Source organism: Nerophis lumbriciformis, linkage group LG27, assembly GCF_033978685.3.
Source record: "Nerophis lumbriciformis linkage group LG27, RoL_Nlum_v2.1, whole genome shotgun sequence".
Lineage (NCBI taxonomy): Eukaryota > Metazoa > Chordata > Actinopteri > Syngnathiformes > Syngnathidae > Nerophis > Nerophis lumbriciformis.
In genome coordinates this window covers 30,178,562-30,205,201 of record NC_084574.2, presented here as the reverse complement: position 1 = coordinate 30,205,201, position 26,640 = coordinate 30,178,562, and the positions used below count along the sequence as shown (strand labels likewise).

Sequence of the window (26,640 nt, the reverse complement as noted above, 5' to 3'; positions counted from 1 at the left end):
GTGTCTGTTACTACATTACTGTATATATATACTTGCAGTGTGTACATAAAACGTTGATGGAGGGTTTTGAAGTTGTTTTACAGGACTTTGAAGGCTACAACAGTGACTCCCATTTGCCATATCTTTCAAGCGTTTTTTTACATCCAAAAAAAAAAAAAAACATACAGTACAGGCCAAAAGTTTGGACACACCTTCTCATTCAATTAATTTTCTTTATTTTTCATGACTATTTACATTGTAGATTGTCAGTGAAGGCATCAAAACTATGAATGTGGAGTTATGTACTTAACAAAAAACATGTTTTATATTCTATTTTCTTCAAAATAGCCACCCTTTGCTCTGATTACTTTTTTGCACACACTTGGCATTCTCTCGATGAGCTTCAAGCACACCTTTTTAAGTGAAAACCATTTCAGGTGACTACCTCTTGAAGCCCATCGAGAGAATGCCAAGAGTGTGCGAAAAATTAATCAGAGCAAAGGGTGGCTATTTTGAAGAAACTAGAATATAAAACATGTTTTCAGTTATTTCACCTTTTTTTTTGTTAAGTACATAACTCCACATGTGTTCAGTCATAGTTTTGATGCCTTCAGTGACAATCTACAATGTAAATAGTCATGGTAATAAAGAAAACGCATTGAATGAGAAAATGTGTCCAAACTTTGAGCCTTTACTGTATGTCTTTTTGTCTCTCATAGTGATTAAAAAAAAAAAAAAAAAAAAGTGAAGTTCTCCTTTAAAATTATAAGTAAGCTGGAACCTATCCTAGGGCACATGTACGTGTGGCAGGTCTCACAGGCGTGTGAGTTCAGTGGACAAAAAGGTTGTGTTCATTGTCTGACCCCTGGAAAACAAAGGCAATGTTTAAGGAGAGTGAATACACAAACTATCTTTGAAGCTTCCCAAGTTTCCTCTCTTTATTACACATTATATATTTCCTATAATCCCCAATAAAAATACAATTCATATTCTCTAAATTCAATATTACATTCTAAAAACATATCTTTATCCATAGCACAATAGATATTGTAATGTTCTGTACTACTGTATATTCACATTCTATATAGTGCTTTTACAGAAAGATCTGAGTAATAGACTCTTTTACAAATGGGGAATTATCATTTAGACATGAAATGTCCTTGGGAAATATACTTATAGTCAAAAAAAAATACTCCACATCACTCAGTCCAAAATGTATTTACATATATAAGAAATAACAATAATATATTTACACAGAGAAATATACATCTTTATAGAGTAATTATCTACAACACAGAACTATATCTGTACACTGCAGTGCTCTTTGGTTGGCATAAAAAGGGTTAACTGCTCTCAACTGACCCACACAGCAAGAGTTAGCGAGATGCTCTTTCCATTTTATTTATTTTGTCTATTTCAGAATAAGGCTGTAACATAAAAAAATGTGGAAAAAGTCAAGGGCTGTGAATGCTCTCCGGATGCACTGTATTCAGCACAGAAAAGCGAGAGATGTGTGTTCTCGTCTCACATAAGGCTTGTGGGTGATGGACACAATTAAAAAAAAAAAATTTTTTTTTAAAAGTGAAGTTTTCTTTTAATGTCTCCCAAGCGTGAGGGAGATTCTTCTGGTGACAGCGAATCCAAGACAAGGAAAGTGAAAAGCGAAATGAGATTAGACATGCTCAGAAAAGAGAGAAACTCCAATTAAGCATTATCATGGATAAAGATAAAGTTGAACAGATGTAAGGATCTTTTATTGCTATATATATATATATATATATATATATATATATATATATATGCATTATAATAGACCTGTCTCCCCCTTCCTTGCAACGCCTCTTCCAGTGTGCAAGACAACCACAGGGATGAAAACAAGTACCGGTATGTCGTTATAAAATGATTATTTCAATTAATTCTCATAATTAATACTGTTCTTACTATACTTTTAAGCTCTATAATGTGTTATGTTTGCAGTGTGATTAGGTATTAATTTAGGTTTAATTCAGTGGTGTGCCGTCAGGGCCAGCAAGGCCTTCTCTGCTGGCCTAACATAACCAGAAATCATGATCATAATTAAAGATACAATTATTTTTTAATTTACTTTCCCTAAATATATAAAATTATTCATATTCTCTTCATGTCATATTATGCTCCTTCCAGTGCTGTTGCCATGCTGTACAAAATCTGCCATAGGCCTTCAGAATCAACAATGTGGGCGTCCGTGCACTGTAAATGATTGGGGACATACAGTTGATAGACAGTTGCGGTAGCCAATCAGATCACGAGTTGTTGTGAGTAAGGCCTTCTAGATGGCCTCACGTTGAACGTGACATTTACACGTCCTGTGATTGGATACTCATCGGGACCGTTAGCGGATGAATTTGAGAACACATACAGTTGATAGACAGTTGCGATAGCCAATCAGATCACAAGTTGTTGACAGTAGTCTCTCTATGTAGCCTGATGTTAACGAGACTGTGATTGGATACTCACTTGTCATTCCAAAGTGACTATCCATTCACAAGTTTCAATTTAGCCATTTTCATTCATTTTCATTTTCAAGAAGGATATTTAAAGAAAAACGACATCGTCTGAGACGATGTCGGCCAACCCCGGAAGCTAGCTCAGCTGTTCTGGCGATGAAATAGGAAAATGCTCGCCATTTCCACTCGAATAAGCCGACGACGAGGGCTACCACTGGCTTATACGGCATCAGATAGGTGCTACAAATTGTGGGTTCAAATATTATATTTTGTCACTTTTAAAATGTTTTTTGTAATTTTGATTGTGACAGTACCACATAAGATGTGTTTTAATTGTTGATGCGTTTTAATTGATATTTAAATGCGCCAGAAAATAACCCGTTTTGTACACTGTTGATGTGATTCAGTGCCCAGTAGGGCGTAAATGTGTTTCTGTATAGTATTTCTCCAGCAATGGTCATGTGGTGACATCAATTCTGGTATTTTGAGAGGTAATCAATGAAGTCGGACATCACTGAAGGCCTAGGTGGGAAACGCACTGCCCGCCACTGCTATGATTTAAGTTCAGACTTACACTAAAACTCAACGCCGTCGTAGTTCCAATACAGTTAATAAAAGTTTGACTTAACGTTCTATGTTGTGGGGCCGTGGAGGAGGTTAGTTGGTGGCCATGACATAACGTGCAGGTGCTGTGAATAATCTGCACAAACACGTATGCGTTTGTTTTTTCTTTAAGAATTTTAAACATTTTTCATCAGACAGGGGAGTTTTATTATCAGTCAGTTCAGACACGGAGAATGCAAATTACAAACCTTGTGCGAAGGTCCCGACCTCATGCTTGACATTTCTGCAGTTTTTTTTTAAGTCTCTCGGCTCTAATTGAAAAATACCCACAACAAATGCTACATATACTGTATATATTGCAATAATCTTCAGAATTAAAGGATGTGCCCCATGGGACTGGTGAATGTCAGCTGTTCATATAGTTCACATAGTGAATGATAGTTTATCCATCTGTAGACATAATCTTATACACAAAGGCTTAGTTGTCATTGCATGAATACTTACTTGGATGGTTATCCGGAAGCAAACTCCATATCTGATGTCAGAAGTGTTACCGTACGTACAGTACGTGTATCACATCGGCCTGTGTGCATCCCCTCTTAGCGCCTTTGCAGTGTCCCCGGCAGCGAATGAGGACACCTGCATGAGAGAGAAATGTTTAAGAAAGAGCCACACATCAGATAGAGAGCAAGGATGACGATGAGATCAAATAGTGTGAGTGGGGATGAAACTGTGTAGGCGCTCTCTGATCTTACTTATGGCCTCCATTGCTTCTTGGGCCCTGACATATTTCAAGTGTGCATGCAAGTATTGTGCATGCACTCCAACATGAAATTGGATATTTAGTGTCCCTACTTATTATAGTACTCATCATATTATCAATTTGCAATTGTCATAATGGAGTGGGCGGGGCCTGCTGATGTCACTTACAGAGGACTGGAGCATCTTCATTCAAAAATCACAATGTTTTCAAGCAGAATTTGAAGGAATGATCAAATATGTCTGACGGATGCAAAGTGAAAAGTTAAAGGGGAACATTATCAAAATTTCAGAAGGGTTAAAACCATTAAAAATCAGTTCCCAGTGGCTTATTTTATTTTTCGAAGTTTTTTTTAAAAATTTTACCCATCACGCAATATCCCTAAAAAAAGCTTCAAAGTGCCTGATTTTAACCATCGTTATATACACCCGTCCATTTTCCTGTGACGTCACATAGTGATGCCAACACAAACAAACATGGCGCATAGAACAGTAAGCTATAGCGACATTAGCTCGGGTTCGGACTCGGATTTCAGCGACTTAAGCGGTTCAACAGATTATGAATGTTTTGAAACGGATGGTTGTAGTGTGGAGGCAGGTAGCGAAAACGAAATTGAAGAAGAAACTGAAGCTATTGAGCCATATCGGTTTGAACCGTATGCAAGCGAAACCGACGAAAACGACACGACAGCCAGCGACACGGGAGAAAGCGAGGACGAATTCGGCGATCGCTTTCTAACCGATTGGTATGTGTTTGTTTGGCATTAAAGGAAACTAACAACTATGAACTAGGTTTACAGCATATGAAATACATTTGGCAACAACATGCACTTTGAAAGTGCAGAAAGCCCAATTTTCATCAATTAATATATTCTGTAGACATACCCTCATCCGCGCTCTTTTCCTGAAAGCTGATCTGTCCAGTTTTGGAGTTGATGTCAGCAGGCCAGGGAAGCTAGAGTCGATATTCTTCTCTTGATCATCTTCGGTGGCATAAGGGACAGTGTGAGGCAAGACATCCAGGGGGTTTAGCTCGCTCGTCTGCGGGAACAAACTGCCGCCATTGCTTGCCGTGCTACCGAGGTCCTTTGTCCCTGAATTGCTCACACACTCCGGCAGATTCAATGTGGGTCTGGCGGCAAATTTCTTTGACTTTATCGTTGGAAATGCATCTGCTTTGAGTGTCGCAGGATATCCACACATTCTTGCCATCTCTGTCGTAGCATAGCTTTCGTCGGTAAAGTGTGCGAAACAAACGTCCAATTTCTTGCCACTTTCGCATCTTTGGGCCACTGGTGCAACTTGAATCCGTCCCTGTTCGTGTTGTTACACCCTCCGACAACACACTGACGAGGCATGATGTCTCCAAGGTACGGAAAAACCGGAAAATAACAGAGCTGATTTGACTCGGTGTTTGAGAAAATGGCGGATTGCATCCCGATGTGATGTGTGTTATTCCGAGAGCGAATAATAGAAAGGCGTTTAATTCGCCAAAATTCACCCATTTAGAGTTCGGAAATCGGTTAAAAAAATATATCAAGGTATTAGAGATGCGCGGTTTGCGGACACAACCGCGGAGTCCGCGGATTATCCGCGGATCGGGCGGATGAAATTAAAAACAATAAGATTTTATCCGCTCGCGGGTCGGGTCGGGCGGATTAATTAGATATTTTTTTTATTTTTTTATTTTTTTTGCGGGTGGCAGTTAAACCAATTGGGAAATATATATACATAGTTAAATGTTGTTACCCACATACGAAAAACGAGCAGGCACCTGCTGCATATGCCACAACAGAAGAAGAAAAAAGAAAAGAGATGGACACTTTTACGGAGCGGAGAAGGGACGCCTCGCCGGGGTCCGGGACCGAGGCCCCTTCCCCCGAGAGGGCCCCACCGGGAGCCGTAGCTGAGGCGATCCGCGAGAAGGGCCCGACGCACGTCCAGGGTCACTACCGCGCCCACCGCACCGACACCCCGCCTCGTCCGCTTTCGCAGTGCGCTCACGAAAGGGGTGGGGCTCATCCTGGTTGATATAGAGAGCAGGACGGTGGCCATGGAATTTCATTTAAGGTTTGTGATAAACCATCAAACTCATTCGTTAAAAGGACTCTATAGTAATATAAAGCAAATTTTTCTGGACATTATCATGCAAGAAAAGTTTATTTTTGGGATCGCGATCACCGCGTAATGATTTTTAAAGGTTGCATTACATTATTAACTGTCCCATGTGATCAGCCAGTGCGATTGGAAGTCCATGCTCAATTATTGCCTCCGTAAATAAAACTTCGGCATTTATCACATCCAAAGAATCTGTTTGGGCGACGAAAAACGTTGAAAGTTTTCCACTTGTATCGCTAGCAACGGCATTAGACTTGTGTTTTTTTGTCCCAACGTGGTCTTTTACATCGCTAATTCCTGCGTGTCCGATCGAAAAATCTTGTCTGCACAAGGTGCAATTCGCGTAGTTTTCACCCTTTTTTTTAATTTTTATTAATATTAGATATATAACAACGGGCGGATGGCGGGCGGGTGCAGTTCTGATCAAACGTTACATCGGGTGGATGGCGGATGGTTGACGACTTTCTGACGCGGTTGCGGATGAAATAAATTGCCTATCCGCGCATCTCTACAAGGTATATATTGATGCTTACATAGGTCTGGTGATAATGTTCCCCTTTAAAGTATCACTAGGTGTGGTGAAATTACCCTCTGCATTTGAGCCATCCCCTTGTTCCACCCCCTGGGAGGTGAGGGGAGCAGTGAGCAGCAGCAATGGCTGCGCTCGAGAATCATTTTGGTGATTTAACCCCCAATTCCAACCCTTGATGCTGAGTGCCAAGCACGGAGGTAATGGGCACTTTTCAGAGGCGGTATAGTACCAAATATGATTAATTGGTAACGCGGTACTATACTAATACCGGTATACCGTACAATCCTAGTTGCAATACAACTATATAAAGCACAGATAAATGTCAGCTCTCTATCACATAGTTTTTTTAAAGGTTCCCTGAGCTTTATATGAGCCTCTATTATGTTATGTTTTGTACTCAGTGGCCTAGTGCAGTGGTTCTCAAATGGGGATACGCGTACCCCTGGGGGTACTTGAAGGTATGCCAAGGGGTACGTGAGATTTTTTTTAAATATTCTAAAAATAGCAACAATTCAAAAATCCTTTATAAATATAAATAAAAACCTATCTTTTTTTCCAAATAGTTCAAGAAAGACCACTACAAATGAGCAATATTTTGCACTGTTATACAATTTAATAAATCAGAAACTGATGACATAGTGCTGTATTTTACTTCTTTATCTCTTTTTTTCAACCAAAATTGCTTTGCTCTAATTAGGGGGTACTGAATTAAAAAAAATTCACAGGGGGTACATCACTGAAAAAAGGTTGAGAACCACTGGCCTAGTGGTTAGAGTGTCCGCCCTGAGATCGGTAGGTTGTGAGTTCAAACCCCGGCCGAGTCATACCAAAGACTATAAAAAATGGGACCCATTACCTCCCTGCTTGGCACTCAGCATCAAGGGTTGGAATTGGGGGTTAAATCACCAAAAATGATTCCCGGGCGTGGCACCGCTGCTGCCCACTGCTCCCCTCACCTCCCAGGGGGTGATCAAGGGTGATGGGTCAAATGCAGAGGACAAATTTCACCACACCTAGTGTGTGTGTGACAATCATTGGTACTTTAACTTTAACTTTAAAAGATTTTAAAAAAGCCCCTGTACAAGCCCCCAATTATGTTACGGTCCCGGTAGCCTTGTCTGGTTAAAAGGGAGGCATGACAGGGACTTACTTGTTGCTCCGTGAACAGTTTATTTTGCACATAATATATTACACTCCATCATGACGTAGGAACCGGGGGAAACGAGACAAAGACGCATTCGTCCCACCCAAAAAATATACTGCGAAGGTACAGTATATGTGCTTTGTCTTGTGACTGACGGGCGTCTTCCTTCACCAGCTCTGGGTGTGCCAGTGAGAAAGAGACTGAAAAGAGCAGGCTGTGAGGGTGACACCAGCAGACGGTCTGTTGGGAATGTTGCCATGAATATTGCTTGTTTATAACGTCTTGCCGTTTGTTTGCAGTCACATTTCGAAAGCACATATTTTGAGTTAGGTCATCTTAATTCTAGCATAGTCACTCGTCCATTATTAAATATCTAACTTTGTCAGTGTTCCCAAGTAATGTCAACACCAGCTAAAATGTCAAGTTCATTTTTTTTAAAGATATTATTTAATTGAAGTACTTAATCATTTCTACACTATATTGGGTTTTGGGTCATGTTTTTAAGTCAAATACTGATACAGTGCATTATTATATATAATTTTGCAAGTGTGTTAATGCCATGCAGGAACATCGAGGGCTTGAGGCAGGGAGTCAAAGTGAAGTGGATACAAGACCAAGCCGAAAGGTAAAAAGAGAGTAACATACAGTGGATATTTTGCAAGAGCTAAAAAAAAAAAATGTCATCCTTTTTTATCAGTAATGATAAAAAAACAAGTGCTTTTAACGGTTTACTGTTGCATTTTGTATCCTCTTTCACTTCCCTTGAATTATTTATATCCATGATATTGGTTGTTGCTTCCTTTTAATCAGTTCTACTTACTGGCTGTACTACTAATTGTTTTCCTTTATCACTCATATTTTCATGAATTGTCACAGTAGTTAAAGTACCAATGAGTGTCACACACATCAGGTGTGGTGAAATTTGTCCTCTGCATTTGACCCACCCCCTTGTTCACCCCCTGGGAGGTGAGGGGAGCAGTGGGCAGCAGCAGTGGCCACGCCCGGGAATCATTTTTGGTGATTTTAACCCCCAATTCCAAACCTTGATGCTGAGTGCCAAGCAGGGAGGTAATTGGTCCCATTTTTATAGTCTTTGGTATGACTCGGCCGGGGTTTGAACTCACAACATACCGATCTCAGGGCGGACACTCTAACCACAAGGCCACTGACATACCACCGTGTAAGTGGTATGTCAGCAAGCTCCAGTATGGGAGCATTACTTATGGAAGTATCATTGTAGCAAAATTATTTGCAATAGTGTATCTCAATCTGTGCATCCAATTCACGTGCGTGTCTACTTGTTTGTGTGTCTGTATATCAATCTGAGTGTGTGTATTCAGATCAGCGTACGTGTGTTTTAAGTTGTCTGTCCGTCCCTAATCAGAAATAACCCTCGATAGGCTGTCTACTTATACGTGACTTTTGCGACACTTCTGCCGTGTACGATTTGAGTGCACACGTTCGGATTTGTGAGAGTGTAATACGAAGGTGTCAAACAGGTTTTATCCGGCCCGCGGGATGAGTTTGCTAAGTATAAAAATAAGACAACATTTTTGAATGAAATAAACAGTTCTAAATGTGTCCACGAGATGTCACAATAGCAATTCTTTGTATCTTTGTGGATGATGCTACATATGTAAAAAAAAAAAATTAAATAAACCACATGTTAGTGCACCAGTCGAGGAAAATGAGCAAACTACATAAATAACATCCTGTAATTTGATTGTGATATACTTTTTTTTATCTTGATAGGTTGAAAATTAACACCAATGTGTTGACTGATGAACATTATCACATCATTTATTCAGAAAGTATAAATAACGACAAATAAAGATAGAAAACTATCAACGTGTAAGTGTAAAAAAAAAAATTATGATTTGTACATTTTCAGAATGTGCTTGTTCTATTTTTAAACAAAGAAAACAATCTTAGACTTAGACAAACTTTAATGATCCACAAGGGAAATTATTCAACACAGTAGCTCAGTTATAATGATGGAAAGTGTAAGGATGGAAAGGACAATGCAGGTATAAATAGACTAATATAGCAATAAAAAATCTAACATATATATACGAATATATACATATGTGTACAGTATATTATAGATACAGATATATTATATTATGTCTATAACATATATACAATATATATCTGAAGTTGTCTTTATTTTTAAGTTATCGTGCCGGGATTTTACCAGTCCGGCCCACTTGGGAGTAGATTTTTCTCCATGTGGCCCCCGATCTAAAATGAGTTTGACACCCCTGGTGTAATACAATCTGCGTGTGCCTACATTATTAACGTTATTTCGCTCAAGACGAATCCAGAAAATCTAATCTGTTTTTCCAAACTGTGCTATTTTCTATTGGTTGAACATGTTAAGAGCTGCTCTTTGCAGTTTAGGACTTCATTGAAACATGTTTTGTGAAGGAGGTTTGCCAGAAACTTTAAAGGCTCCAAGATGACCTGCTCTAACCCTGCATGGAGCCACGCCTTGTGGGAATCTTGAGTTCAATTCATTAATGCAAGAGCTTAGAGAATAATTAGGTGTCCTTGAAATGAATAGAGTGAGGGTGGAGATGTCATTAATGTCTTGAGACATGCCTGAGCAGCATGTGTTTTTTTTCTTTTTTTTTGATCAGCAGCGCTTTTATCATGGATTTGAACTTTTAGCCATTAGCACACCTGTTTTGTGGAAGCCAGATCATTTTAACTGATTCGTGCCCACAACAGTCATGCAAGAGAAGTACGGCACGCTATTTATAAAGCTCCGGATTCTAATATTTTTTTTTAAAAGCAACTTGCTAAAAACAACAAGAACACTTCCATCATAATAATCTGCTCTCTATTTGATGTTTGTCTCATACAAACCCCGTTTCCATATGAGTTGGGAAATTGTGTTAGATGTAAATATAAACGGAATACAATGATTTGCAAATCATTTTCAACCCATATTCAGTTGAATATGCTACAAAGACAATATATAAAAAATAAAAATAATCTAAAAATAAAGTTTATGAGTTTGAACATCAAATATCTTGTCTTCGTAGTGCATTCAATTGAATATGGGTTGAAAAGGATTTGCAAATCATTGTATTCCATTTATATTTACATCTAACACAATTTCCCAACTCATATGGAAACAGGGTTTGTAGAAAAATGCATACCTTAATACAGAAGCATTATTTTGCTACTGTAATAATAGCTATAATGGAATTTTATTTTATTTTATTAATTAAATTGTATTTTATTTTTGGTGAAATAATAATATTGCCATTGAGCACAAGACTGTTAAGTTAAAGTTAAAGTTAAGTTAAATTAAGTTAAAGTTAAGTTAAAGTACCAATGATTGTCACACATTAGGTGTGGTGAAATGTGTTTTCTGCCATTGAGCACAAGACTGTTTAGTTAAAGTTAAACTTAAGTTAAAGTTAAGTTAAGATAATTTAAAAGTTAAGTTAAAGTTAAAGTACCAATGATTGTCACACACTAGGTGTGGTGAAATTTGTCCTCTGCATTCGACCCATCCCCTTGTCCACTCACACTCTGCTCTCATGAAACATCTCTCAACTGCATATGCCGGATATTTGAAGGTTTTTTTTTTTTTTTTTGTAACACATGAATTACTTTCCTTTTTAAATTAGTACATTTATTAAAGAGTAATTCAATTATATGCGTGGGAAAGTAACGAGTAACTATAATTAATTTATTTTTCAAAGTAATTTGCCGAACAGTGTCTCTGTTGTGACGATCGGTCACTGCATTTCTGTTTGTTTCCTTGTTTTTGTATTTACTTCCCGTCAGTGCTCTTATTTTGTTAAAGTTCCTGTTGTTCCGCGGAGCACTGTTTTTTCCCTCGCCTGCCGTTGATTGGCAGCCGGTCCACACCTGCTGCCAATCAGCACATGTTGTATTTATGCCTTGTCTCGAGCACTCCTCAGTGCTCGATCACATTCTATGTTGGAATGTTTAGGCAAGACTGCTTCTTTTTCTGTTTATATGAGATTCAACTCATCTTACCTCTTCTTCGCTCTCCTGGTTCTTGCATCTTGGGGTCACAAGAACGGCAGACAAGCGAGTTCCCCACATCTGTCACGATTGGGTCACGTGGTAATGCGCGGACCGTTTTCCCAGGATGCAGACGAAACTCCAGAGGCAGCATGCAGGTAAGACTTTATTGTCCATAAATCAGTCAGGAATATAAATAAACAGAAAAGCATGCCGATTGCACAGGAAGCTATGGCAAAGCTAACAAAAAGCTTAGCGTAGAAAATGGTAAATGGTAAATGGGTTATAGAGCTTTTCTACCTTCAAGGTACTCAAAGCGCTTTGACACTACTTCCACATTCACCCATTCACACACACATTCACACACTGATGGCGGGAGCTACCATGCAAGGCCTTAACCACGACCCATCAGGAGCAAGGGTGAAGTGTCTTGCTCAAGGACACAACGGACGTGACTAGGTTGGTAGAAGCTGGGGATCGAACCAGGAACCCTCAGGTTGCTGGCACGGCCACTCTCCCAAGTGTGGCGAAAAGCAGGAATAAGTAGCTGCCCGGGAGCAGGTGAGCGTCCCGAACACTAATCAGAGGCAGGTGAAACTAATCAGCACCCATGGAAACCAAGAACACACAACCCCAGGGGTGCTGAAACAGAACTATGGTAGACTTTAACTAAACAAAACATGATCCGGGCAACGGATCATGACATGCTCTGCGTTAAGATTGACCATAATGACAGACATGTAGCCTGACCAATAAACTGACTATTTACTGGTCTTGAGTGTTATGATTTAAATGCAGACCTTAAAGGCCTACTGAAATGCGATTTTCTTATTTAAACAGGGATAGCAGATCCATTCTATGTGTCATACTTGATCATTTCGCGATATTGCCATATTTTTGCTGAAATAATTTAGTAGAGAACATCGACGATAAAGTTCGCAACTTTTGGTCGCTGATAAAAAAAAGCCTTGCCTCTACCGGAAGTAGCAGACGTTATGCGCGTGACGTCACAGGTTGTGGAGCTCCTCACATCCGCACATTGTTTACAATCATGGCCACCAGCAGCGAGAGCGATTCGGACCGAGAAAGCGACGATTTCCCCATTAATTTGAGTGAGGATGAAAGATTTGTGGATGAGGAAAGTGAGAGTGAAAGACTCGAGAGCAGTGGGAGCGATTCAGATAGGGAAGATGCTGTGAGAGGCGGGTGGGACCTGATATTCAGATGGGAATGACTAAAACAGTAAATAAACACAAGACATATATATACTCTATTAGCCACAACACAACCAGGCTTATATTTAATATGCCACAAATGAATCCCGCATAACAAACACCTCCCCCCTCCCGTCCATATAACCCGCCAATACAACTCAAACACCTGCACAACACACTCAATCCCACAGCCCAAAGTACCGTTCACCTCCCCAAAGTTCATACAGCACATATATTTCCCCAAAGTCCCCAAAGTTACGTACGTGACATGCACATAGCGGCACACACGTACGGGCAAGCGATCAAATATTTGGAAGCCGCAGCTGCATGCGGTACCGCGTCTGCGCATCCAACTCAAAGTCCTCCTGGTAAGAGTCTCTGTTGTCCCAGTTCTCCACAGGCCAATGGTAAAGCTTGACTGTCATCTTCCGGGAATGTAAACAATGAAACACCGGCCGTGTTTGTGTTGCTAAAGTCGGCCGCAATACACCGCTTCCCACCTACAGCTTTCTTCTTTGCTGTCTCCATTGTTCATTGAACAAATTGCAAAAGATTCACCAACACAGATGTCCAGAATACTGTGGAATTTTGCGATGAAAACAGACGACTTAATAGCTGGCCACCATGCTGTCCCAAAATGTCCTCTACAATCCGTGACTTCACGCGCAGGCGTCATCATACCGAGACGTTTTCAGCAGGATATTTCGCGCGGAATTTAAAATTGCACTTTAGTAAGCTAACCCGGCCGTATTGGCATGTGTTGCAATGTTAAGATTTCATCATTGATATATAAACTATCAGACTGCGTGGTCGGTAGTAGTGGGTTTCAGTAGGCCTTTAATCGTTTATTTATTCATAGGAGCATTTAAATACAGGAAACTTATCATTTAAAGAGTTATGCACAGAGTCCAGTCTACCCAGGTATTTGAACCAGGCTCATTCTTCAAGGCGCCTCTGCTGTTACTTGTCGGGTAGTGGTTGAGACAGGCGTGACTGGGAGAGGCCCTGTCACACTTTCACCAGCACCCATTGTAGTGTGACCACTAATATATGGAGACAGAGAGCAAAAACGCTTTGAGTCAGTCAACCACAGTCGACTCAATTCTCCCCGGCAATGAAACGATTAAACTGCAATTGTCTTTTTTTTCCCACAGAAAATGCTTAACCAGATAGTTATTAGCAACAAAAGGAAAATCACCACTTGAGTTTGTCCTCATAAAACACACTTTAATTTCTCAGTGTTGTTCTCTATATCTTCCTCCTCATTTTTTTCCTCTGTGCTAGCATTTTTTTTTTTTTTTTCAGTTTTTGTTCCGCCTCATTATTAGACTTGTGCAGCAGCCTACATTTGCTTAGCTGCAGCCTTAGGGTGATTTTTTTTAAATATACATGGAAATTCTTGGCACAAGCCGTGCACCTAAATTGTGCCCAGGAGCGACATTTGACCCAAGTTCATGAAGCAGCCATCTACACATTTATGAACACATACTGTATATGCAACATAAGCAGTCATGATGAGCCATTCGTGTCATGTGGTTGCTTGTTGAAACATTATTTGATTCAATTTGCAATCCAAGTCATTTTGGACACTGTCAGACTATAAGGTGTGGTTTTAATGAATCATAGCTCATTTATTTCATTGCTTAGACCAATTTTCTTATCTTCATTCATTTATATTTGACCTAAAATCAACAGCAGAACAAAAAAATATGACTTGCCAAAGCGCGTGAAACAAGTCAAATATAGTGCAGCGAGGAGCAGATGGACATGTCATTTACTGTGACAGCTGGTGACGACGATGACTGTGCTTGAAATAGTTCATTTAAGAATGGTTACCAGAAAGGGAGGGGCTCGATGAATAAAGGCTGACAAATTACACCTGTGGTTAAAGTAATATGCAGTATGTCCCAATTGTCACGGTTGGGAAAGCGGGAGGATGACAAAGTTGTATTTCTGAGAAGGAACAAAGTAAACAGTATCAAACTTTATTCAGAACTTGACATTAATATAGAGTAACCTTTTCAGGGATACTAACCCACACAAATACTACACGTGTATTGGCTTTAGTCATTTTTTAGCATTGTTATGTCTTTTTAGCGTTGTCGTGTTTTGTTCAGTTAAAGACTCCCTTAGTTTTGTTTCAGCACCCCTGGGTTTGTGTGTTCTTGGTTGCCATGGGTGCTGATTAGTTTCACCTGCCTCTGATTAGTGTTCGGGACGCTCACCTGCTCCCGGGCACTAATCAGAGAGCTACTTATTCCTGTTTTTTCGCCACACTCAGTCTGGCTGTCTTGTTTGCTTCACGCAACAGTTACGACGTATACCTTTTGGATTCCCGTTATAAGCTTTGCCATGCTAGGCTTTTCCTGTTAGCTATTTCCTTAGCTTCCTGTGCAATCGGCACACTGTTTTTGTGTTTGTTTGCATTCTCCTGTATTTTTGGGTTTCGACTGATTTATGGTAAATAAATTATTGTCTTACCTGCACCTTACCTCCGGAGTTTCCGTCTGCATCCTGGGGAAACGATCTGTGCAGTAACATGCGACCACGACGTAACAAGTTATTTGCCATGCACTAAAGAGTCACAAAAAAGTTATCCATGTCCATGCCTTGCCTTACCTTGCCTTGCCTCGTCTCGTGCTTATGTTCCTTGATCCTGAATCCCTTCGTTGCTATTTTGAGTTTTCCTTTCTTCCTCCTCAGCAGAGTGATTTTTTGTTATTTAGTTTATTCAGCTGAAGTGGTGAGTTTCAGTTATTTTTCATTCTTTCCTCAAATTTTTGAGTGACAATTTTTGTTCAACTTTATTAGATTAGATAGTGTATACTTTTTCATAGCTGTTGTTTCTTCCTCCTGTTGGAGCGTTTTTTTGTTTATACATTTTATAGCATATACGGCGCCAATTATAGTTCGTCTTTGCTTTTGTGTTTTCCTCTGTTCGGAGTGATTTTCGGTTGTTCCTATTTTTTGGAACCTTTTTTGCCGATTAGTTTTTTGGTTAAAATAGATATTGTATTCCTTGACTTTGGAGGTGAAAGGAAGCTGCCAAAATAAAAGCCTGTCTAAGTTCCCTACTCTGCATCTGAGTCCTATCCTTTTTACCAAGCCTGACAATCAGTGATCAATCTCCGCTTGTTTTGTACAGAATACATGCACTTGGAGTATTGTCCCTACTCTCTTTGTGTCATGTGTTACTGCTGGTGTTGCCGTCATTCAATTTGGACACTTTGTTGTGGATTTTATTTCATATTGGTGATTCATGATCCTACAGATTGGACTCTGTTCTTTGTTTTCCTGTGTTTGGTATCACTTACTGTCCTGCTGCTCTTGTTTTGGTAGTATTTCCTTTTTGGTGTCTGTGTTTTGCAGCACCTCTGCTTTGTGTTCCTCGTCCTTGCAGCACACATGTTCCTCATTTTTCATTTATTTCCATTTAGTTTCACTTTGATCCCTCCTCAGTGCTGGTTCATACCATAGTGTACTTTTCTTCTGACGAGACCTCCTGCTTGAGGTATTCTGAGGTTCTGGTGTGTCTGTTCTCTGTCCCCGCACCTGTTCTCACTCTCTCTCTCTCCCCCACAGCTGGCTCCAGACAGCAGGGCACACCTGATTCTAATTAAGGGTCACACTACTTAACCGTGCTATTGCAGCATGTGGGCGCCAGAGCTTTGTCCTCAGTTACCACAGCCACATCTTCCATGGTCTCGCAAGGAGCATGCTCAGTGTCCCAGTACTTCCGAGCCTTGCCTAGCGTCCTTATTTTTGTACTTTGGTTTTATTTTTATTTTTATCGTGGCGTGTTACTTTTTGCCGCAATCGCCTTTTGTTTGCTGCCTTAGGCCAGTGTTTTTCAACCTTTTTTGAGCCAAGGCACATTTTTTTCATTAAAAAAATACGGAGGCACACCACCAGCAGAAAAGGTTAATAAATTAGACTCCCCCAGTTTGTTGTTGTTTCCTGTGTATAGTCCTTTTAGTTCCTGTCTTGCGCTGTTATTTTGGTGGCCTTTCCTGTTTTGTTGGTGTTCTCCCGTAGCAGCTTCACGCCTTCCTTTGAGTGCTACTGCCCGCACCTGTTTTGTTTTCGCAATCAATACTATTTAAGTTGTGCGTATGCTATCCTTCTTTGTGGGGACATTGTTGATTGTCATGTGATGTACGGATGTGCTTTGTGGACGTCCTCTTTGCTCCACACGCTGTAAGTTTTTGCTGTCGTCCAGCATTCTGTTTTTGTTGACTTTGTAGCCAGTTCAGTTTTACTTTTGTTTTACATAGCCATCTCTATGCTTCAGTGCTTTTTCCTAGCGGGACTTGCCTGTAACGACGGGGTCGCATCGTGATGCGTGGTTGTTCTCCCAGGGATGCAGACGGCTTCGGACACAGCTTGCAGGTAGGAAAATGATTTATTTAAGATATAAATCATACGGGGAACAAACAAAAGACATGCACATAGCACAGAAGGTAAAAAAAACAAAGGGACTAGCGTGGGAGCTAGTAGGCAAAAATAGCATAGCGTGAAAAGCTAGCAGGAATCAAAATAGTCGTTATCAGTTGCATACAGCAAACTAGGAAACCAGACCGAGTGAGGCCAGGGCAAAGACTAAATAGCCCTCTGATTAGCGCCCGGGCAACAGGTGCGCGTCCCGAACACTAACCAGAGGCAGGTGTAAGCAATCTGCCGTCATGGCAACTGAAACAAACAAAAACTCAAGGTGCTGAAAACACATGTGACAAGAAAACAAACTATGATCCGGGCAGCGGATCATAACATTGCCTTTTGTATTAATTTTTGGTTTAAGCCTTACATACCTTTTTACCTGCACGCTGTCTCCCGCTGTGCTCTGCATATTGGGATTGCCAAGCTCTACACAGCGCAGGCACTAGACAACGGCACATTATTATGATTATTGCTTTGCAAAAAATATTTTTGGGACCAATTAGGTTAAGTGGCATAATTTCCAGACAATATCTCAGGGCACACTAGTGTGCCGCGGCACAGTGGCTGAAAATCACTGCCTTAGGCTATGTCTACACTAAGCCGGATAACCCCTTAAACGAATAATTATTTAGCCTAAGCCCCGTTTCAGCCACACTAAAGCAGCGTTTAAGGTCCCCCTCCTCGGACAATTTTTTATGCGGGGAAGTGCGCCGTGTATTTCTTGAATCTCCGGCTCTTACTTTTGTATGGACTCATTGATCTTTTAAAAACTGAGTTTGGAGAAGAAGTGATGCCACACAGGAAGTGACATCAGAAAGAACGCGCCACAGCCAGCTTCATAACAACCCGTTCAGTAACTCGGCGGCAACCACTAGAAAGATGGAGGCGAATCATCCAGACATCTTTGGCTCTTAGCTTTGTATGGACTCGATGATCGTTTACAAACTGAGTTCGGAGAGGAAGTGACGCCAGAAAGAACGCGCCACAGCCAGCTTCATAATAAATCGGTTTCGTAACTCGGAGGTAACCACTGGAAATATGGAGGCAAGTCATCCAGACATGCCCGTGCTTCTCCTTCCGTCTGTACAGATGCTTGTGGAAATCACGCATGAATACCTTAAGAGAAAGCGATTGCAGCTATTTGGGATACAACACTTCTCAGACGGCAAGAGAACTTTCCAATGTTCAGGTCAGCTATGATTCTACTTACTGAAAACCTTCATCCATTTGTCAAAGGAGAGACTATGTGAATGTGGGCTCCCATGGATGTGATTTAAAAAAAAATGGTGTGCTTTGTATTCCCTGGCCGACGAGGGAAGACTACGGAAAACATTGAATGCTTTTGGACTGGCAAAGCGGACTGTATCAGTTATTGTCCGCCATGTATGTCGCGGACTCAACGTCTAGGTCCAGAGTATATAAAGTCACCAAAAATGAATGGACAATGAAGGTGAAGGCAAAAGAGTGAGGAGTGTCCTGACCAGATATCTAGATCCCTAGATTGATTTGATGTAAAATGTTCTTCATCACATTGTTTACTTTCACTTGTCCAATAAAGATTTGATTAATTTATGATGGCTCAGGTGTGAATCACTACAATAGGGCCCCACAGCACACTGGATTCCAGTTAATTGAAATACCACAACACTGGATATTGTTCAGATAAGTTACATTTAAGAACTTGCACACAAAGCAACACTGGAGGTGACTATGACGTGCGCATTTTCCGCGCATGCGTATTAGGTCGCGTTAAGCCGGCGGACGGAGGGGGGCTTAAACGACCAGTGTGTGTGTGTGTGGACAAGGATAAGGTTAGGTAGGATTTACCCTGGATAACCTTATCCGGGCAGCACGGTAGCAGAGGGGTTAGTGCATCTGCCTCACAATACGAAGGTCCTGAGTAGTCTTGGGTTCAATCTCGGGATCTTTCTGTGTGGAGTTTGCATGTTCTCCCCGTGACTGCGTGGGTTCCCTCCGGGTACTCCAGCTTCCTCCCACCTCCAAAGACATGCACCTGGGGATAAGTTGATTGGCCCTAAATTGGCCCTAGTGTGTGGATGTGAGTGTGAATGTTGTCTGTCTATCTGCGTTGGCCCTGCGATGAGGTGGCGACTTGTCCAGGGTGTACCCCGCCTTCTGCCCGATTGTAGCTGAGATAGGCTCCAGCGACCCAAAGGGAATAAGCGGTAGAAAATGGATGGATGGAACCTTATTTTCCCTCACAATAAAGAGGAAGACTTTTTGCCAAATGCTAACCGTCTCTGCGTTTTTGGGATCCACAACACCCGCACGGAACACTGCCTGCACTTTCACTACCTCCTCTGCATCCTGGGTTCACAGCAACAGCCAACGTGCAGCGTCGTCTTATTTGTTACTCATGTTAACAACATTGTTGAAGTATTTAGATTACTATTCAGCTCAACTCGCACGTCACACAATAAAAAGGCATTGTTTTTGGGCAAAATATGTTTCAAAAGTACCGACTTGGCACCGGTGTCAGATAATAAAGTTATTATTAAAGGAAAACCTGAGGTTAACCATTCAAATCCGAAATAGTGTATCAACAGCATGCAATGAAACAAAGTCGGCCACAACACAGGATGCAGAAGGAGATCTTTTAACCGGCCCTGCTTCTCTGTTCCTCAATAAGACTAAAACTTACTTCACCTACTTGTTCTTCCAAAAACATCTTGTATATTATATTTTGGGGTTGATTTGAATTCTTTCTCCACATGAAATCTAAAAAAGGCAGACGCTACGAATCAGTTTAGATTCTCAGTGAAAGAATGCCTCTCCTCTCTGATTGACCATCACTCATGAAATGTGTGGGAGCGCAGCACCACATGTGCACGTTGACTACTGGATAGTCCTTCGAAAAAAAAAAACTCTCATTCATGATAGTCTGGAACACGACAAGTCACTAATCTCACATCCTGTACTACGTGCGGCAGGAAATGCTGGTTTCCTGCTGCCGAAAGTTGGCGTGTACCCAACTAGTGTGTGTGGGGGTGTCTAAGGACCAAGACCACCTAATTATAAGGACCTATTCCCTTAGTAGGACCGAAATAAGTGAGGAATTAAGTAAATCATGTGTACAGTACAGTGGAGGGTTCAACCTGCATGTTTGTTGTATGCAACCCTTACTGGAAAAAGTTTGTACACCCTTGAACTACACAGTCAAAATATTTTTATGTAAGCTTTAAAGCAGAATTGCAGTGCAAGTAGATTATTAGAACTCATGTTTGGAATATTCCAATGTGAATATGAATGACCAAATAAATCAAGGCGTCACGTCGAGGCATCTTTAGCTCTCATTAGTTGGTTCTTTCCGTCACATTGTTATGGCAATGAATTTCCGAGCAATCCGATCAGATCTGAGCGAGAATAGACGATGGTCTAGTGCAGGGGTCGGCAACCCAAAATGTTGAAGGAGCCATATTGGACCAAAAATACAAAAACAAATCTGTCTGGAGCCGCAAAAAATTAAAAGCCATATTACATACATATAGTGTGTCATGAGATATAAACTGAATTAAGAGGACTTAAAGGAAACTAAATTACCTCAAATATAGCTACAAATGAGGCATAATGATGTAATATGTATAGAGATGTCCGATAATATCGGCCTGTCGATATTATCGGCCGATAAATGCTTTAAAATGTAATATCGAAAATTATCGGTATCGTTTTTTTATTATCGGTATCGGTTTTTTTGTTTTTTTTTGTTTTTTATTAAATCAACATAAAAAACACAAGATACACTTACAATTAGTGCACCAACCCAAAAAACCTCCCTCCCCCATTTACACTCATTCACACAAAAGGGTTGTTTCTTTCTGTTATTAATATTCTGGTTCCTACATTATATATCAATATATATCAATACAGTCTGCAAGGGATACAGTCCGTAAGCACACATGATTGTGCGTGCTGCTGGTCCACTAATAGTACTAACCTAGTACTAACAATTAATTTTACTCATTTTCATTATATACTATAGTTTCTATGTAACTGTTTTGATATTGTTTTACTTTCTTTTTTTATTCAAGAAAATATTTTTAATTTTTTTTTTATTTTTTTTTATTTATTTTTTTTTTTAAATGACCTTATCTTCACCATACCTGGTTGTCCAAATTAGGCATAATAATGTGTTAATTCCACGACTGTATATATCGGTATCGGTTGATATCGGTATCGGTAATTAAAGAGTTGGACAATATCGGAATATCGGATATTGGCAAAAAGCCATTATCGGACATCCCTAAATATGTACATATAGCTAGCCTAAATAGCATGTTAGCATCGATTAGCTTGCAGACATGCAGTGACCAAATATGTCTGATTAGCACTCCAACAAGTCAATAACATCAACAAAAATCACCTTTGTGCATTCATGCACAACCTTAAAAGTTTGGTGGACAAAATGAGACAGAAAAAGAAGTGGCATAAAACACGTCCTAGAAAGTCGGAGAAAATTATGCATGTAAACAAACTACGGTGAGTTCAAGGACCGCCAAAATTAGTAGGACAAAACGGCGCTCGCCAAATACTCGAATCAGTGAAGCATGTTTAATACAAACAGTGTGCTTTATAACAATTAGGGAGGTTTGTGTATTGTTTGTCCTCCTACAGAAACCATATTAAAATAAAAAATATATTTTTTCCCCCTCATCTTTTTCCATTTTTCATACATTTTTGAAAAAGCTCCAGAGAGCCACTAGGGCGGCGCTAAAGAGCCGCATGCGGCTCTCGAGCCGTGGGTTGCCGACCCCTGGTCTAGTGGTTAGCATGTTGGCTGCACAGTCAAGAGGTTGAGGGTACAAATATCTGTTTGGCCATCTCTGTGTGGCAGGGTTGTGCGGTCAGGGTACTCGTCATGATGAAAAAATTCATAATATAAACATGAAATAAATATTAAGATTTGTCCATTAGACTTAGACTATCTTTTATTGTCATTCAAATTTTAACTTTACAGTACAGATAAGAATGACATTTTGTTGCATTAGCTCATGGTAGTGCAGGATAAAATAGCAATAAGGTGCAGATATAAAGAAATAGATTACTGTACAAATAAATATATTGCACTTTTGCATATGCATCCACGTTTATGGATGTATGTTATATTGTCTTTATATTCCAGCGAGTTAATCCATTTTTGGGGGGAATTGAGGGGATTATTTTAATGCGTTTAAGAGTCTTACGGCCTGAGGGAAGAAGCTGTTACAGAACCTGGAGGTTCTGCTACGGAGGCTGCGGAACCTCCAGGTTCTGTAACATTGAAGGGGAACATTATCACCAGACCTATGTAAGCGTCAATATATACCTTGATGTTGCAGAAAAAAGACCATATATTTTTTTAACCGATTTCCGAATTCTAAATGGGTGAATTTTGGCAAATTAAACGCCTTTCTATTATTCGCTCTCGGAGCGATGACGTCACATTGTGACATCACATCGGGAAGCAATCCGCCATTTTCTCAAACACATTACAAACACCAAGTCAAATCAGCTCTGTTATTTTCTGTTTTTTCGACTGTTTTCCGTACCTTGGAGACATCATGCCTCGTCGGTGTGTTGTCGGAGGGTGCAACAACACGAACAGGGACGGATTCAAGTTGCACCAGTGGCCCAAAGATGCGAAAGTGGCAAGAAATTGGACGTTTGTTCCGCACACTTTACCGACGAAAGCTATGCTACGACACAGATGGCAAGAATGTGTGGATATCCTGCGACACTCAAAGCAGATGCATTTCCAACGATAAAGTCAAAGAAATCTGCCGCCAGACCCCCAGGAAAAGAGAGTGGATGAGGGTATGTCTACAGAATATATTAATTGCTGAAAACTGGGCTGTCTGCACTCTCAAAGTGCATGTTGTTGCCAAATGTATTTCATATGCTGTAAACCTAGTTCATAGTTGTTAGTTTCCTTTAATGCCAAACAAACACATACCAATCGTTGGTTAGAAGGCGATCGCCGAATTCGTCCTCGCTTTCTCCCGTGTCGCTGGCTGTCGTGTCGTTTTCGTCGGTTTCGCTTGCATACGGTTCAAACCGATATGGCTCAATAGCTTCAGTTTCTTCTTCAATTTCGTTTTCGCTACCTGCCTCCACACTACAACCATCCGTTTCAATACATGCGTAATCTGTTGAATCGCTTAAGCCGCTGAAATCCGAGTCTGAATCTGAGCTAATGTCGCTATACCTTGCTGTTTTATCCGCCATGTTTGTTTGCGTGGCGCAGTGGAAGAATGGCTGTGCGCGACCCGAGTGTCCCTGGTTCAATCCCCACCTAGTACCAACCTCGTCATGTCCGTTGTGTCCTGAGCAAGACACTTCACCCTTGCTCCTGATGGGTGCTGGTTAGCGCCTTGCATGGCAGCTCCCTCCATCAGTGTGTGAATGTGTGTGTGAATGGGTAAATGTGGAAGTAGTGTCAAAGCGCTTTGAGTACCTTGAAGGTAGAAAAGCGCTATACAAGTACAACCCATTTATCATTATTTATTTATCACTGTGTGACGTCACAGGAAAATGGACGGGTGTATGTAACGATGGTTAAAATCAGGCACTTTGAAGCTTTTTTTAGGGATATTGCGTGATGGGTAAAATTTTGAAAAAAACTTGCCACTGGGAACTGATTTTTAATGGTTTTAACCCTTCTGGAATTGTGATAATGTTCCCCTTTAAACTGGGGTATGAATGCATTTCATGTGTGACAGCAAATGTTTAAATCACAATATAAATCTTCTGGGTCTCGTGCCGCCCTTTATTATTGCCAGTATGGGTGGGAGCGGAGAAGAATGAGGGCGTGGCTTACTGGCTGGTCTGCTTGTCACAATGTCGCCAAAATATTGTTTGCAGAGACATTTTTACACCATGGATTTGTAGTTTGTACACTGTAAAATCTACAGCCTCTCATGTTTTTAAATTAAATATAACTTTTATCACCTGTGCCTCAGGTCGTGTCTGGTCATGTTTTGTTGTTATTCTCTTAGGTTTTGTGTTTAGTTCTGTTTCTAGTGCTCCTTGCCCTCCTTTTGTTTACTTTCTTGTTGCGAGGAGCGCTTGAGCTCACACACCGGTTTCTGTTTGGTGTGGGGTGTATCCACCTGCTGCCGCCACTAATCACTCCCCTTTGGCGCCCGTCTCACCCTGCCGGTCCTTGCAAGATATTTGTTCACCACTGGAGACAGTATTTTTGAAGAACACATCTATCACTAATGTGCGACCCAACCATGACAATGACATCGTTATTCCATAAATGGAGAAAGGAGCCTCTTGTAGTACTCTGAGTGAAATTGTGAGCTAGCAGACGTATTTTGCTACCGTGCTTTATCAGCGAAGACATCAGCTTTTTTTAGGGGATTTTTTTTTGTCAGATGGAAGAACAATGTTTTAATGCTCTGCTGAATGAATTAATTAATGAATGTGGCTGTCAATACGGAGGAGGATTATACTGTATATACATGATCTCTAATCTGGATTTAAAGAAAAAACATAGGTGATCATAGAAAGTACATTTTCATTGAGGATAGTGCATATACTTTACATACAAATACAATAGACAATAAGAAAGAATGTCTTTAAATTGATCAAAGTAAATAAATAAGACCAAGTTGCATTTGATAACTTTCTTATGATTGGTCAATCTTCCTTTTCTGGTTATCTTAATGAGCGTTTTAACAATGATTGGAGCCAGTGGTGTCCAAAGTCCAACCCGGGGGTTATTTTCAGCCTTTGCAACATATTCTAGAAATGCTTTTTTTTTTTTTTTAAACATTAATTGGAATAAAAGAGCAAACCGGTGAAATGTATCTAGAAAAAGTTGCAATGTTGACTCTAATAACACAAAGCTGCAATGCAGGCTGTTTTTTTTCTAAAAAACTTTCATTGCCTTGCTGGAGGATGAATTATGTTTAGGACCTCTGCATGCATGACTACTTCTCCCTATTTTGAGTATATTAAGAGACTCTTACCTGCACCTCGTTCTCCCGTTTCCCGCATCTTGGGGTCACAACTACCGCAGCCGTGCGAGTTCCTCACAGAATCCTCGAGCCCTGACTAACAGGCGAGGCAGGCATAAATAGCCGCCTGATTGGCAACTGCGACCAGGTGTGCCAGGCTGCCAATCAGGGACAGGTGAGGGGAAACGAGCACTCAGGGAAACATGCAGGAAGGGGAACAAAAAAAAGAGTGCTGACAGGAAACAAACACCAAACCAGGAACCACAACCAGAAGTGAAGTGACAGATGGTCACAGACTGGGGCCTTAAGCAGAATGTTTTTTTTTTAAGCTCTCCACTCCCCAGTCCAAGTATGTTTTATACTTTTTAAAATTTAATTTTATGCAATTGTATAAATTAATTACAAATGTTCAATATATTTTTTTGGTGCAAATTTAGCATAATTAAATCATAAATGTACATATCTTCCTGACACATCTAACAGGATTTGCTCCTGGTACTACTGTTTACAAAGCCAGCACTAATACTGTATGCCACAGAGGACTATAATATCTTGGAAAAAAATGTACATCATGATCCTATCAGTGACATAGCAGGAAGGGGCTGGGAATATACGTTTGTGATAAAATGTCCTATGAAGCGCCTTGTCATTCATTTGATGACATTTTACATGCGCTTCTTCACGCAAAATGGTCGGATTGGGGTTCAGCCGAAATCAAGTCCTTTCGAAGATGATGACGTCACACACACAATGTAAAACAACAGGCTGTGAAGACGTTGTGTATGTGTGGAGCGCGAGTGTGAGAGCATTTGTGAATCTCGGAATAGCACGGGTGACGCATGTATTTGTTCGCAAACAGCAAGCCCCGCCCCTCCCCTTCAGATACAGCATCCACCCATCTGTCCTCTCTCCATCCCTTTTCATCCTCCTTCCACCGTTTGTGCATTCATTCCTCGCTCCGTGTGGAAAATATGAGATCTCTGCTTGGACCACAGCCCTAACTCACAGATCTCCTCGTAGTTATCACATACTTGAAACTCTGCGTGTGCGCTGCCAAAGTTTGTTATTGGTGACATATTGTTGGTAGGGCTACTCATGAGCCATGTTGCCTTTTATTTCCACAGGCAGTAAAATCCCACGAGTGAGCGATGACTTCATGTTGTCTCTGATTAATGACTGTACATGATGATGGTGATGATGACGATGGGGGGAGGAGAAGTAAGTACCAAAATGTCTTCTCCATGCCTCTCCTGGCATTTACAATGGACATTAATACGATAACAGTATCAAGAAGAAAATGGCCCCTGTGGAGCCCATCAAAATCCAGGGCCGGGAGGTGGCAGTCCCTGGGAGTCCACTTGAACAGCAGACTGGACTGGAAGGACAACAGCAAGCTTAGGTCATTTAATGTGTGCAGCAATCTGTTGGAGATCTTTTTGCA

At 40.7% G+C, this 26,640-nt stretch overlaps 1 long non-coding RNA gene across 1 annotated transcript; it reads right to left on the bottom strand.

Annotated features, from left to right (window-relative positions):
- Positions 1 to 565: 565 nt before the first annotated feature.
- Positions 566 to 25,299, bottom strand: LOC133624319 (uncharacterized). Its single transcript, XR_009817986.2, has 3 exons — positions 25,212 to 25,299; positions 3,534 to 3,668; positions 566 to 844 (listed from the first exon to the last, which is right to left on the bottom strand). It is a non-coding gene; the product is annotated as an uncharacterized lncRNA (long non-coding RNA).
- Between the last annotated feature and the right edge of the window lie 1,341 nt (positions 25,300 to 26,640).